This window comes from Astatotilapia calliptera, chromosome 5, assembly GCF_964374335.1.
Source record: "Astatotilapia calliptera chromosome 5, fAstCal68.1, whole genome shotgun sequence".
Classification (NCBI taxonomy): domain Eukaryota; kingdom Metazoa; phylum Chordata; class Actinopteri; order Cichliformes; family Cichlidae; genus Astatotilapia; species Astatotilapia calliptera.
In genome coordinates, this window is record NC_137426.1 from 10,542,501 (window position 1) to 10,555,301 (window position 12,801).

A 12,801-nucleotide genomic window follows, 5' to 3' on the forward strand; every position below is an offset into this window, starting at 1 on the left:
AATGATCACAATTTGACATTATTACTTAATACAAAGTAAAGTCGATATACATACATATATATATATAAAGTTCACATGCTTTACAGTCTAGACATGCTTCTATACCCTCTTATACAAAAGGATAAAAATAATTTCACAAGTCCATCCTGAGTAATTAAAACATATATACTTAAATACAATGCATTTAGTTTAAAATAAAACCTTCTGTAAACACAGAAGAAAAAGACTGACCAACATGGTCTTTAAGCTTGTCTATTGCATGACAAAATGTTTTCTCTCTCTATTACAAAGATGGTTGGTGTCATTTCCGCAGGAAATATCATCTGTGACCAAGAACAAATACACACAAAGTAAAACCTTCTGTACATACAGAAGAACAAGTCTTTTTTTAAAAAAAGAAAGAAGAATCCTGTAATTTCTGACCAATACGATCATTGCACTTAATGAGTTTGACTCCAGTCTGCAGGTTTCTACCACGGCCTCCAGAGGGAGCTGGTGAGTGTGTTGTCTTTGGTGATGCTGGTCTGGACTGTGTAGCTCGGAGGAGAGAAGTCAGCCTCACTCGGGGTTTAACAGAGGAAGTGTGCAGCTGCTTGATGTGGTTCAGCAGGTTTCTCTGGGACTGAGTCTTCAGGTCCACCTATGGCAGGAAGTTGACCATCTCTTGGGCACACCTGGAATAGCTCTTATCAACAGCTGCTGAGTCCACTGGATGACACTATTGCTGCAGTCTTCTCAGGTAGCAAACGGTCATCTCGAGGATGTCTGGCTTCTCCAGTTTGGAGTCTGGCTGCTGTTTGAGGAACTCAGGACCCAGGAGAGACTTGAGCTGTTCAGTACTGCTGTTGATTCACTCTGTGGATCTTCTCCACCAGAGGCTTTCTGAGCTACAAGAAGAAGAACAAAGTCATTAATAAAATAATTCAGATGAACAGGTTTAGCTTTATCAAATGCAATCTTTCATGAATAATGAATGACATTCAGATGATCTCCAATTTACCTTATTAGTCAAAGCGAGATGATCCTGAGAATTAGTCATTACTGGAGAGACTGTAGCTGCCATGGCTGGATCTCTGTGCTGTAGAGGTCTCTGTAGAGAGACTCTGATCACTGCTGCCTTCATCCCTCCTATTTATACTCCCACATCTCCATATGAATGTGTGGGTCTTGGTCTGACTGGAGCTTCTCACGGTGTTGACCAATCAGAGTGCCTGACATAAGAGAAAAGAAATCTTGCCTGCCAGATGCTCTGTGGTCATATTAGTAGGGCACAATTGTTACATCCCAGGGGAACAGGTGGTGGACTGAAGTGGAGATGGAATAAAAGACTGAGAAAGCTCTGTGTGGATCTGGGAAAGTGGTGACCCTGTAGAGACTATTGATCTGATGCCTGGTGCCAGTGACTTTGACTGGGCACACGCTTATCAACCAGTTACAGCTGTACAAGTGCATATACAGACCATGTATCAGTGAAAAATTCGATTTCACTCCTACTGTTTCTCTGCTTCTGATGTCTTCACTCTTCTCACATTTGCTGTGAGCTAAACTGTGCTCGGGACACTGTGTCCTCAGTCAGAAATTGCATGTTCTTTGTACTAAGAAGCTGATCCAACTGATGAAGACTTTTCCATTATCAACTACAACTCTACCAGGAAAGGTCTGGATAAGTATGCAGTTTTTCTCTGACTCAGGTGTCAGATATCCATCCATCTAGTAAGTGTGTCCCCTGTCTTGTGGTCTGTAGTTAGTGTGAGCAGGAAGATTTCTCACTTTCCCACACTCAGTATTGAATGATGTGGTCGGTGCACTACAAAGGTCTTTGAAAGGAGCTTTTGTGATGGTTGCTCGCCGTGTTTCTAACGGAGACAGAGGCCGACGTCACCAACCATCTGGAGGGAAACAACATGATTGGTTGCCTCAAATATTTAATTACATTTGAAAATATACTCTACAGTAACTGAAGTTATTTTCAACAAAATCACAGAATCTTAGTTCCACTTTTTAACTTTTGAGTGATATTATTTTTTAACATCTAGTGAACTCGACGGTCAGACTTTGCATGAAAAGGGTTTTTCCGGCAGCTGTTTCCCGAAGTGTGCCAATCCCCTCTGGACAATAGGCGCATGCTGGTGCGGTTTAGGATGCAAATTATCTCGAAGTGTGACTCTTTGCCTCAGAGGTTTCCCACAATCTCTCCATTCATCAAAGTTTGCCGTTTCATCTAAGAAGCTGGCACACATAGTCATCTTACTTTAATGAATTTCTTTTCCATTCTTTTTTTAGATATAGATAATAGATATAGATATGTAATGTTGCACTCCCAAAGCGCAATAACACATTTTTGGAATGCTTTTCACAGCAAAATCCTTTTTATTTTTATAGCTGTACAGAAAATTATTACAAATGTTCACTCATTTTAACGTTTTAGTTTTCATAGCCTTCATTTTAAACCTTTTAGTTCGTATATCTATAGGTTAGGATTATGTTTAACCCATCTAATAATTCCTCATCATCACCATTTGCTATATTATTACAGTACTGATCACTCACTGTAAATTCTTTCAAGTAACCATCAAATTTAAAAGATATCACACAGGTAGTTTTTGAATTCTAACATGTCAACCTGAGCACACTGGCCAGCTTTATTTTTAATTAGTTTTAAGTTTGTTTCTTTAAATCTCCTTTATTTCCGCTTGGTTGAGTTTCAGTTACTTTACAGAGCCGAGTTGCTTGTTTCGCTTCAGTTTTAATTACCATGCTAACCATGTCAGTCAGACACTAAAAGATAATGTCCCTAGTTGTGACAATACCTGCTAGCTCTTCATTAAGCCATATAGAAGTTACGCTGAAAATGTTCATGGATGATATAAAATTATTCCACTGTTTGGAATCGCAGAGTGATGAAAAAACATTATATCAAATCAGTACAAGACATGAATTCACACTTAAGGAGTCAGCAGTACATTAAACTTCCCGTTTAAACAATAAATGCACGTAGCTGATTAGTTTTTTCTTTTATTTCAACGTGTCTATATTTGTAGGTACATGTGTTGCAGATATAACTTGGTTATATCTACAACAGTTTACTCATATATGGAAGTTAAGATAATCACAGAGTCAAGATTAGATTAATAATCAGTTAAACTAAGAAGTTAAAACAGTTGAGCTATCCATTGCTTTTCCACAGTAACAGATTAACAACCAAAACTTTTTGGTGATCCTCTAACAGATAAATGTTGAGTAATAAGAGGGATTATAAATGCATATTCTATCTCTTCAGGGCAAAGGTCTAGAGTCCCACTGGAGCTCGTCAGTGAGTTTCCCTGGTTTCCCACTCTGTCCTTTCACTGCTTTGACTGTAACAACAATAGCAGTGTCCCTCATTATACATCGCATTAAATGCATTGTGTGACATCACTAATGGGTAAACTGTTAACGCTTCTTGATTGATAACACCCACAACTGACAGCTGCATCATTTTAAATGTTTTTCCAATGGGTTTGGTGGCTTTATCTATTCAGGTATGAACTGAAACTGTTCATCAAACAACCTTGCTAAATGGCTTCAAAGCTTTATGGTAATTATAGATAATGATGTCATTTGTAAGGAAGTCATTTGTATATAGTAAAACTACAGACTCATGTGAGAACGCAAAATTGTCAGCTGGCAGTGTTTGTTTATTTAACAAGGCACACGGCGCCACATGAAGTATAACAGCTACAAGAGGAGGTGATGAGACATCACATCTGTAGCTCATGTCTGCGAGTTACACTGTACTCAGGGAGTGTGAAGGAACAGCTGTCTTTATGAACCAAAAACAGTGCACAGTACAGGGTTCTTTAACATTATTTAGCAAATGGACAAAAGGTTTTAATGAACAAAACAAATAGAGTAAGTCTGACCTTTAAACAGATCAAATGATATTAAACCTTATTAATGGTTAGCAATCACATTGTCACTAAAAACAGTGATATTGTTACACAAAAAAGCTTTTACAGTTAAAGGATAAATGTACTAATCCTAAAACGGATCATTTTTCTATAATCACACAAAATAATATTTTTTTTAAAAAACTTTAAAAAAAGCATTAATATAAAGGTGATTTGTTGGATCTTACAACAAATCTGTTTGAGTAAACGCAGTTTCAGTATCAGAATTTGTCCATAAAAAAGGACACTCGAGGTTTTGACCAAAGTGATCAAAAAATAATGTTACTATAACATTATCAGATTTTTAAGTACAATATAGTACAATATAAAAGTAATAATTGCCAATGCAATCAGACTTCACTCATGCAACATGCATGACATTTCTTTTTCTTCTTAACCAGAAAGATATTATTGCTTGCATTTCTTCAGGAAATATCTTTTTAAAAATACAAAACACACACAGTGTGTGGAGATATTAACACTTCTGTTAATCCAGAATAACAAGGTATTCAAATTTCAGGAATTCAGTCCAGTAATCTTTGACCAGTATGGTCAACTCATGAAGTTGCAACTCCAGTCTGTAGGAGTCTACCATGACCTCCAGAGGGCAGTGTTGACCCAGCTCATGTCCTTAGTCCTCCTTAGTGGAGGTAGTGAGGATTGTGCAGCTCAGAGGAGAGAAGTCAGCCTCTCTCCTTTAAAGAACATCTGTCTGCAAGGTGTTTGTATAGTTCAGCTAATTTTTCTGGGACTGAATCTTCAAGTCCTCCTGCAACAGGAGGTACAGATGGACACATCCGAAGTAGCTCTGATCAATAGCTGCTGAGTCCACAACTTGGTGCTTCTGCTGAAGTCTTCTCAAGTTCAAGCCATAATGTCGTCTCTAGGATGTCTTCTTTCTCCAGTTTGGAGTCTGGCTGCTGTTTAATGATCTCTGGATCCAGGAGAGACACGAGTTGCTCAGGTCACCGGTCGATCTGCTATCTGCATTATTTCTCCACCAGAGGCTTTCTGATCTGCAAGAAGAACAAAATCATTAAGAAATTAGTTCATGTGCATAGGTCTATCATTATGAAGCAGTAATTCATAAATTGGCATTCTGAGAGTCTCCAATTTACCTTGTGATTCTTGAGATCTGATCCTGAGAATATCAAATCATTGCTGGAGTGACTGTAGGTGCCATGGGCCTCTGCAGCATGGCAAGGGTCTCTGTAGAGAGACTGATCTCTGGTGGCTCCATCCCACATATTTATAGTCCTGCATTTCCATATGAATGTGTGGGTCTCGGTCTTACTCAAATTTCTCACAGTCTTGACCAGTCAGAGTGCCTGACATAAGAGAAAGGAAATGCCAGCTGCTCAGTGGTTGGGAACAATAGTTACATCTCAAGAGAACAGGTGGTGGGCTGACGCAGAGATGGCGTAAGAGAGTCAGAAAGCTCTGTGTGAATCTGGGAAAGTGGTTGTTAAAGAAAGTAGATCTGCTGCCTGATGCTGAGATCAATTGACCACTACATGCAAATACAGCCTACAAACCCATAGTATATATCTGTCAGTGATTCTGTTTGTTATGGGTATTGTTCAGGAAATTAATACGGATAAAGCACTAACTCAATGCTCTGTGGGTGCAAAAGTAGAACTTAAAATTTTCATAGCTTGTTTAAAACCTTTTTGAAGCTATTTAGAAAAAAGGCATGTCCAGATGGGGCAGGTGTGACCTCTGTCTTGTGGTTTGTAGATGGTGTAAGCAGAAAGTTTCTCCCAGGTTCCCACACTTAGTATTGAGGGATGTGGTCAGTGCACTACAAAAGACTTTCAAAGGAGCTTTTGTGATCCTTGGTGGTCGTGTGCTCCAACAGAGACAGAGCCAGACGTCACCAACCATCTGGAGGGAAATGATCTGATTGCTTCTGTCTATGAGCTGGATCATTATTTTTTTTGTCATTTCTTAAAATGTAGAAAAGTGAACATCATCATCTCTTCAAGCCTTAACATTTTGCAAATGAGGGTGAGGGATTGAGACAGCTACTTCTGAAGTGCGCCAAATCCCACTGGACAATAGTCTATGTTGGTTTCGAACTCAATTTAAACAAAGTTTTCACACATTCTGCCTACTGAAAGAATAAAACTGAAAAAAGATTATCTTTGGGAAATTTATCAGTAGCAAATATAGTGTCCGTTAAGAAATCCGGTTTCTTCCAAAAGAAATCCACAATACCACTGTACACTCAGGTGCGTTACCAGTTCTTGAAGTACAGTGTTTACTAAAGGATTCATGCAACATCAATGAAATATCAACATCAACATACACTGAGATTAACAATAAATACATTGCTTTACAAATTTATTAGACCACCTCTCATAAAAAACAAGAAAACACAAGTATTTTAGAAATCCATCAAAACTAAAAATTTAATTATTTATTGTTCTAACAGTAACAAATCCACCAATTGCCTTTTTACACCCAAATTTCAGTCATCACACTTCTCCGAGACAGCACGTTTATTCTCACTCCAACACGCAACATACCGCGTTGGTATGTTACGTCTCATAAGGATGCGGAAGGGTACCTTTCGCGTAGCTATGAGACACCTCAGGATGTGACAAATCTTCAGTATGTTACACGTTGGCAATGAGAATACACCGTCTAAGAAGTCAGAAAATAATCAAGCACAACATTCAACCACTAAACTTTTTTTTGTTCAATAATGCAAGTAAGTGAAAAATAATGTTGTGCTTTACTGTTTTTTCAGCTTTGTTTTCAACAGTAAATTTATAATTTACAGGATAACAAAAAAAATACATTTTAGTATTAACATTTTTCAAATAAAACACTTCTGCATAATAATGGGTTAACCATTAACAAAGCAAGAAAAAATATTTTGGTAATTGACAATGCTGTTCATTAAGGGCAGCTGTACCATAAACCTTGGTGGTGGTCTAATAAATCTATTAAGAACTGTATATTTACTCTTTAGAATCATCTTCTGATATTTACAGTAAACTAATCTCCTTTGGTATTTGGTACTGGTATTTTATGGAGTTTCAGCATCATACTGAAGTTGTCTGTAAAACCTGCACCTTTTTGTCCTGTTTATAACGATACATAACACTGAAATCTTTATCTTTATTATGTACCCGGACACCACTCTGTTATGGTTCATTTTTTCATAGCTTTATAACTTGGTTGATATTAGCCAATAATATATATATAATTAAAAGAGTTCTAACTTGAAAGAGTAGGCTTTCGAGTATACCCTCTTAACCTTAGGGTTAGGTCAGCATTTGTTGGGGGTCTGTGAGCAAGGCTCCTCTTTTTTCCCACACTCTGTCGTTTTGGTGCTTTCACAAGAAGAAAAATAGAAGTGTGTCTCATAACCAACACATCAGGAGACACTAGTTATCTTTAAAGTTTTACCATTTTTCCACCTGGGAAGGAGAACGGCACCAAAGTGATGAATCACTCATTAGTTTTTGCACTTAAGTAGAGACATTATGAAATCACTTACATTTGGCGTAAATCACTTACCTTCATTTATAAACTGCAACACAGATAAAAGATTTTGTCAGATTAAAGATTTTTTCAGATTAATTTGAAAGTGTCCTTTTCCTTGATTTGATCTTAAATAATTGTGCAGGTGATTGCCTAATTTGTTATTGCATTTTTGAGAAAACTTGGAGCAAAACTCTTTATTTCAGCATAGATGTTCTTTAGGTTTGTATGGACAACTCATGACATGTTGTCCATACAAAAGAAGAACACAAAAAAATACGGGATGATTTGTAAAATAAAAATAACATGTCACACAAAATCATTTGATTTCAATTATACATTTTTTAGCATAAACTCAGGCTGCGGTTGAAAACAGATAATGGTGATGATGCATCGCAGCTGTAACTTGGTAACATCAGCAGGACATGAAGAGTGAAAGATCAACTGTCTTTACAAAAGACAAAAACATTGTGACATAAATCCTCATATCAGTGTCAGAACAATAAGCAATAGTTTCAACACATATCACCACAATGTAATGTACAGTGTTACTTTAAATACTAGTGAGCAGTAGCTGGATATGCTTGTTTGGTCAGCTTATGATTTGATTGGAACACCAAGAATGTCAAACGTTCTTTCTTAAAACAAAAGATATGTTTGATTTAATTACTTCCATGGGAAATATGTTTGACAAGGAAGTGTGAAGTACACTTAGTTTAAAATTTAAACGTCAAACTCCCCAAAAAAGAATTTATTTTTCAAATATTTAACCAACCAGCTGACCAAACCTTGGTCCTTCAGCTTATCTGTGTTTTCTCTCTTTACTTGAAAGATAGCGATATCACTGTTTCTTCAGGAAATGTTAAGTCATTGAAATTTCATAGAATTCAGTCAATATCATCAGTATAGCTGATCTAGTAGTGACTCCAGTCTGTGAGCTTCTACCATGGCCAGCAGAGGGAGCTGTAGACTGGACTCTTGTCTTTGGCTGTGACAATCAGAGGAGAGAAGTCCGCCTCACTCAGGTTTCCTTCAGAGGAAATGTGCAGCTGGTTGATGTGGTTCAGACTGAGTCTTCACCTCCTGTTTTAACAGAACATGCACCAGCTCTTGAATACATCTTGAGTAGCCCTTAACAGCTGCTGAGTCCACAGGTTGACACTTCTGCTGCAGTCTTTGCAGGAAGCCAGGATGTCTGCCTTCTCCAGTTTTGAGTCTGGCTGCTGTTTGAGGAGCTCAGAACCCAGGAGAGACTTGAGTTGTTCAATACTGCTGTTGATTCTCTTTCTGTGGATCTTCTCCACCAGAGGCTTTCTGAGCTGCAAGAAGAAGAACAAAGTCATTAATAAAACAGTTCTGGTGCATAGGTTTAGTGTTATCAAACAAAATCTTTCATGAATAATGAATGACATTCTGATAATATCCAATTTACCTTATGATTCAGAGTCACATGGTCCTGAGAATTAGTCATTACTGGAGAGACTGTAGCTGCCATGGCCGGATCTCTGTGCTGTAGAGGTCTCTGTAGAGAGACTCTGATCTCTGCTGCCTTCATCCCTCCTATTTATACTCACACATCACCATATGAATGTGTGGGCCTTGGTCTGACTGGAGTTTCCCACAGTCTTGACCAAGTAGAGTGCCGGACATAAGAGGAAAGAAATCTGGTCTCCCACATGTGCGCTGGTCATATTAGTAGGGGACAATAGTTTGATTTCAGGTGACCGGTGGTGGACTGAAGTGGAGATGGAGTAAAAGACTCAGAGAGCTGTGTGCAGATAATAGAAAACTGTGACCTTGTAGAGAATACTAATACACTGCCTTGATGCTGAGATCAATGACTTTGACTGGGCACACACTCATCATCTTGATACACTTTCTGTATGAATTTGTGAGCAGGAAGTTGCTGTCAGATTCCCACAGTATTGAATGATAGAATAGAATTAGAATAGAATTCAACTTTATTGTCATTGCACATGCACAGGTACAGGGCAACGAAATGCAGTTTGCATCCATCCAGAAGTGCTTTAGTGATATAGATATATTACAATATATATTAGCAATAATATAGATATGTGAGTATATTACAGAAATGGGTCTATTATGGTATGTTATAATGTACACGGTATGAAGTATGTTGTGAATATTCTATAACTATAAGTATGTACAGGCTGTAGTGAGTACAAGCTATGTACAGGATATGAACAGGATATAAATATGAAAAACTATACAGAATATGAAATAAATAACTTTACAGAAATCTGAGATATACAGCTATACAGAAATGGGAACTATGCAAGTTGTAAACAGTTGTAGGGTTAAATGATGATGTCAGTGCACTACAAAGGTCTTTAAATGGTTACTGAGCTCTAACAGAGGCAGAAATTGACATCACCACCATTCTGGGATCCATCGTTTCAGTTTACATTTTGCAACTGGGTGAAGTTAGAACATCTAATTATCATGAAACCTTTATGCTGTCGGATGCTGATGAACGTCATATGTTTTCATGAAGGGGGAGGTTGAGGCAGCTGTTTTTGAAAGTGTGCCAAATCCCCCAGGAAAATAGTCAGGCACCGGAGTGGTTAAGGATGCAAATCAACTTGAATTTTGTCCTTAGAGCTTTCTATGCTCACTACATTGAGTTTAGCATGTTACATTGTTACATAACTGACATATTATGACTCAACTCATCTTAAATTTGCAAATAAATATTTTTCTTGTTTAGCAGCGTTGATTTACACCAGATTTTCTACCAAGCTCACTGATTTGACAAATATAGCTTTCCTTAAGTGTGATCATATTCATTTTAATCTTTCTATTAAGGTCAAAGGTCTCGTGTATTGTCCCTCTGGGGATCTGACCGGGACTCTTCTGTGCTTTCTCACAGTCTGTCCCTTTACCACTTTTACTGGTGGATCACTACCTTGTGTCTCATTATGTGTCACATTAATCTGGGAACACCTTTTGTTTCCTTAAAATTTCTATAACTTTCTCCTCAATACTTTAACAATAGAGCAAGAAGAACTGTGTCAGTTCATCAGATCTCTTTATGTGCACACAACAGTCAATCTTCATCCTCTAATAAGTCTTTTCTTAAAAAAAAAAAAAAAAAAACAAAAACAAATTAAAAGAGGACATGTGAGCCTAAATGCAAAGGACTAGATGTGTTTGTGTGTATTCAAAGGAATTGCACAAACAGGGAAGGTAGGATGTGTTGGTACATCACATCAGTATGGCAGCTTTGGTAGAAAGTGCAGATAATGTCATTTTTAACAGTTTAAGTAACGCTGATGATGAACCTCGTAATCTTTATGTAGAGATGACAGTTGCTCTGATATTTTTGAGTGAAGTGAGAAAACTAATCATCGGCGTAACTTTGTGCTGAACACTGGGGGAGGGGGGGGGGGGGAGGGGGGGTGTCAAGATCTCTGTCTAAATAAATAAATAAACCTGGGTAAATTCCCAGATGCTTTAACATGCAACTAGTTTGCTGGTAATACCTGGAGTGAGTAAAGAAAATCAACAGCCTATTTATGCAGGATAATTCATAATTTTATTGGGGGGGGGGGGGGGGGGGGGGGTTTATATTGGTTGGGTCTGATTATTGGGGGGGTCATGGGGGGGATCTATTGGCTAGCATTTGTTCTTCATTCCTGGATGAATGACTGCCTGTGAGAAACGTATTGCCTAACACAACCTCAAACCTCTACACCAGGGGTCTCAAACTAGTGGCCCACATCACCCCTACTTCTTCACGTATATTGACGTGAAGAAATATAATGCAATTTGGCCCTTGAAGTTACTTTTTTTGTTAGGGAAGATTTGTTTGTTGTTGAGTGCAATGTTAAAATAAGTTCTTTAAAAAGAAAAATCTTATTTAATATGAAGGCAATATGAGCAGAGAGTACAAACGTTAGGGATTGGCTGTTGTAGCTCAGTGAGTTATTTGTAAAGAAAACAGTTTTCACTAATGTGTACACTTATGTCTGCATTTCTTTTTGTTAAATACAAACAAAATTGCGATGTCACGTGTCTGGCCAGAAAGAGAGTACCAGTTTATCTATTTGGTTGTTCAGTTAAAAGCTTCAGTTAGTTAAAAGTGAGGGAAAAAAATGTGTTCACGTTTGCAGTTTCAGAAATATTTGTGGGTGTTTTCTTGTTTGTTTGTAGTACTTAAAGGCTAAAGTGGCTCTCGTATGAGATGACATTGCCGGCAGTGGCCCACAGCTCCTTTGAGTTTGAGACCCCTGCTCTACACCAGTGTCTCCTACCCACTGTGCCGCGCCACATAGGTGTGCCGTGAGAAATGATCAGGTGTGCCGTGGAAGATTATCTGGTTCCACCTGATTACTACTAAGTGACCGTGTACAACTACATTAAATGGGTTGCCAGCTGCCAGTAAAACAGAAGAAGACGAAGTAGAAATTATATAATAGTCATGCTGCAAGTGAGACAACACAGCGAGTAATAACAATAGATAAATATATTTGAAAAGAAAAAGTAGTCAATATGACGTGGGTCCTGGAGAAAGTTCCGACCCAGATGAAGGCCCTAGCATGTGTAGTGGTCAAAAGAAAGCAAAAACAGTAAACGGAAAAATTATCAACATTCATTTTGTAACATTTTTGTTTGGTGGTGCGCCATGTGATTTTCTAATGTAAAATATGAGCTGTGGCTTCAAAAGTTTGGGAAACACTGCTCTACATTATCTGCCAATTGTTGTTTCTTAAGAAACTACTTTGAACACTAATTCAGAAAAAAAAACATCCAAAAACGATGCTTATCTATACATACAGAAGAAAAAAAGTCAGAGGATTTGATTTTAGTGATATCCAAAAACAACATCTCATTTTGTCTGATATTAAAACCAGCCTGTAGCAGTTGCCCACGTCCTCCAGAGGGAGCTGTTGATCGGATTCTTGTCTTTGGAGATGCTGGCCTGAGCTGTGGAGCTTACAGGAGAGAGAAGTCAGCCTAGATTGATACAGCCAAAGCACTGGTCCCAAAGAGACTATTTCATTTTATCTGGTTATGATATTTTACATGTTTCATTTAGCAAAGTACATGATGGTAAAAACTGAATTAATGTACATCACAAAAAAGAAACTTATTTACATGATGTTATAGTAAGTGTAGCAATACAGTAATAAATGACTACATGCCTATAGTCTTTTTAAAGTGGACAGTTATCAACAATAGCGAGCATCATCAGTTTTTTACATAAAGTTTAAGTCAGTGTCATTATAATATAAACACGCACCAATGTAAGACTATTCTAAAACAGATGGGCAGGATTTCCTTTTTACATCCAATTCTATCTTAACCTTGGTTCAGAAATTTTAGATGTCTTAACCTTTTGTCTCAGCTGGACTCTTAC

At 37.8% G+C, this 12,801-nt stretch overlaps 3 pseudogenes across 3 annotated transcripts in view; all 3 read right to left on the reverse strand.

The window, feature by feature from the left end:
• Positions 1–1,123, reverse strand: part of LOC113022109 (transcription factor HES-5-like) — a 1,391-nt pseudogene extending 268 nt beyond the window's left edge. Inside the window, exons 1-2 of the transcript XR_013908977.1 lie at positions 1,001–1,123; positions 1–887 (exon numbers count right to left, since the gene is read on the reverse strand). The exon at positions 1–887 is cut by the window's left edge and continues 268 nt beyond it. The product of XR_013908977.1 is annotated as a transcription factor HES-5-like (transcript). The remainder of the gene's footprint in view (positions 888–1,000) is intronic.
• Positions 1,124–3,656: 2,533 nt separating this feature from the next.
• LOC145428660 (uncharacterized) lies at positions 3,657–5,112 on the reverse strand (annotated as a pseudogene). The gene is made up of 2 exons (XR_013908979.1): positions 5,048–5,112; positions 3,657–4,945 (listed from the first exon to the last, which is right to left on the reverse strand). The product of XR_013908979.1 is annotated as an uncharacterized LOC145428660 (transcript).
• Positions 5,113–7,854: 2,742 nt separating this feature from the next.
• Positions 7,855–8,976, reverse strand: LOC145428659 (transcription factor HES-2-like; annotated as a pseudogene). The gene is made up of 2 exons (XR_013908978.1): positions 8,854–8,976; positions 7,855–8,740 (listed from the first exon to the last, which is right to left on the reverse strand). The product of XR_013908978.1 is annotated as a transcription factor HES-2-like (transcript).
• Positions 8,977–12,801: the final 3,825 nt, after the last annotated feature.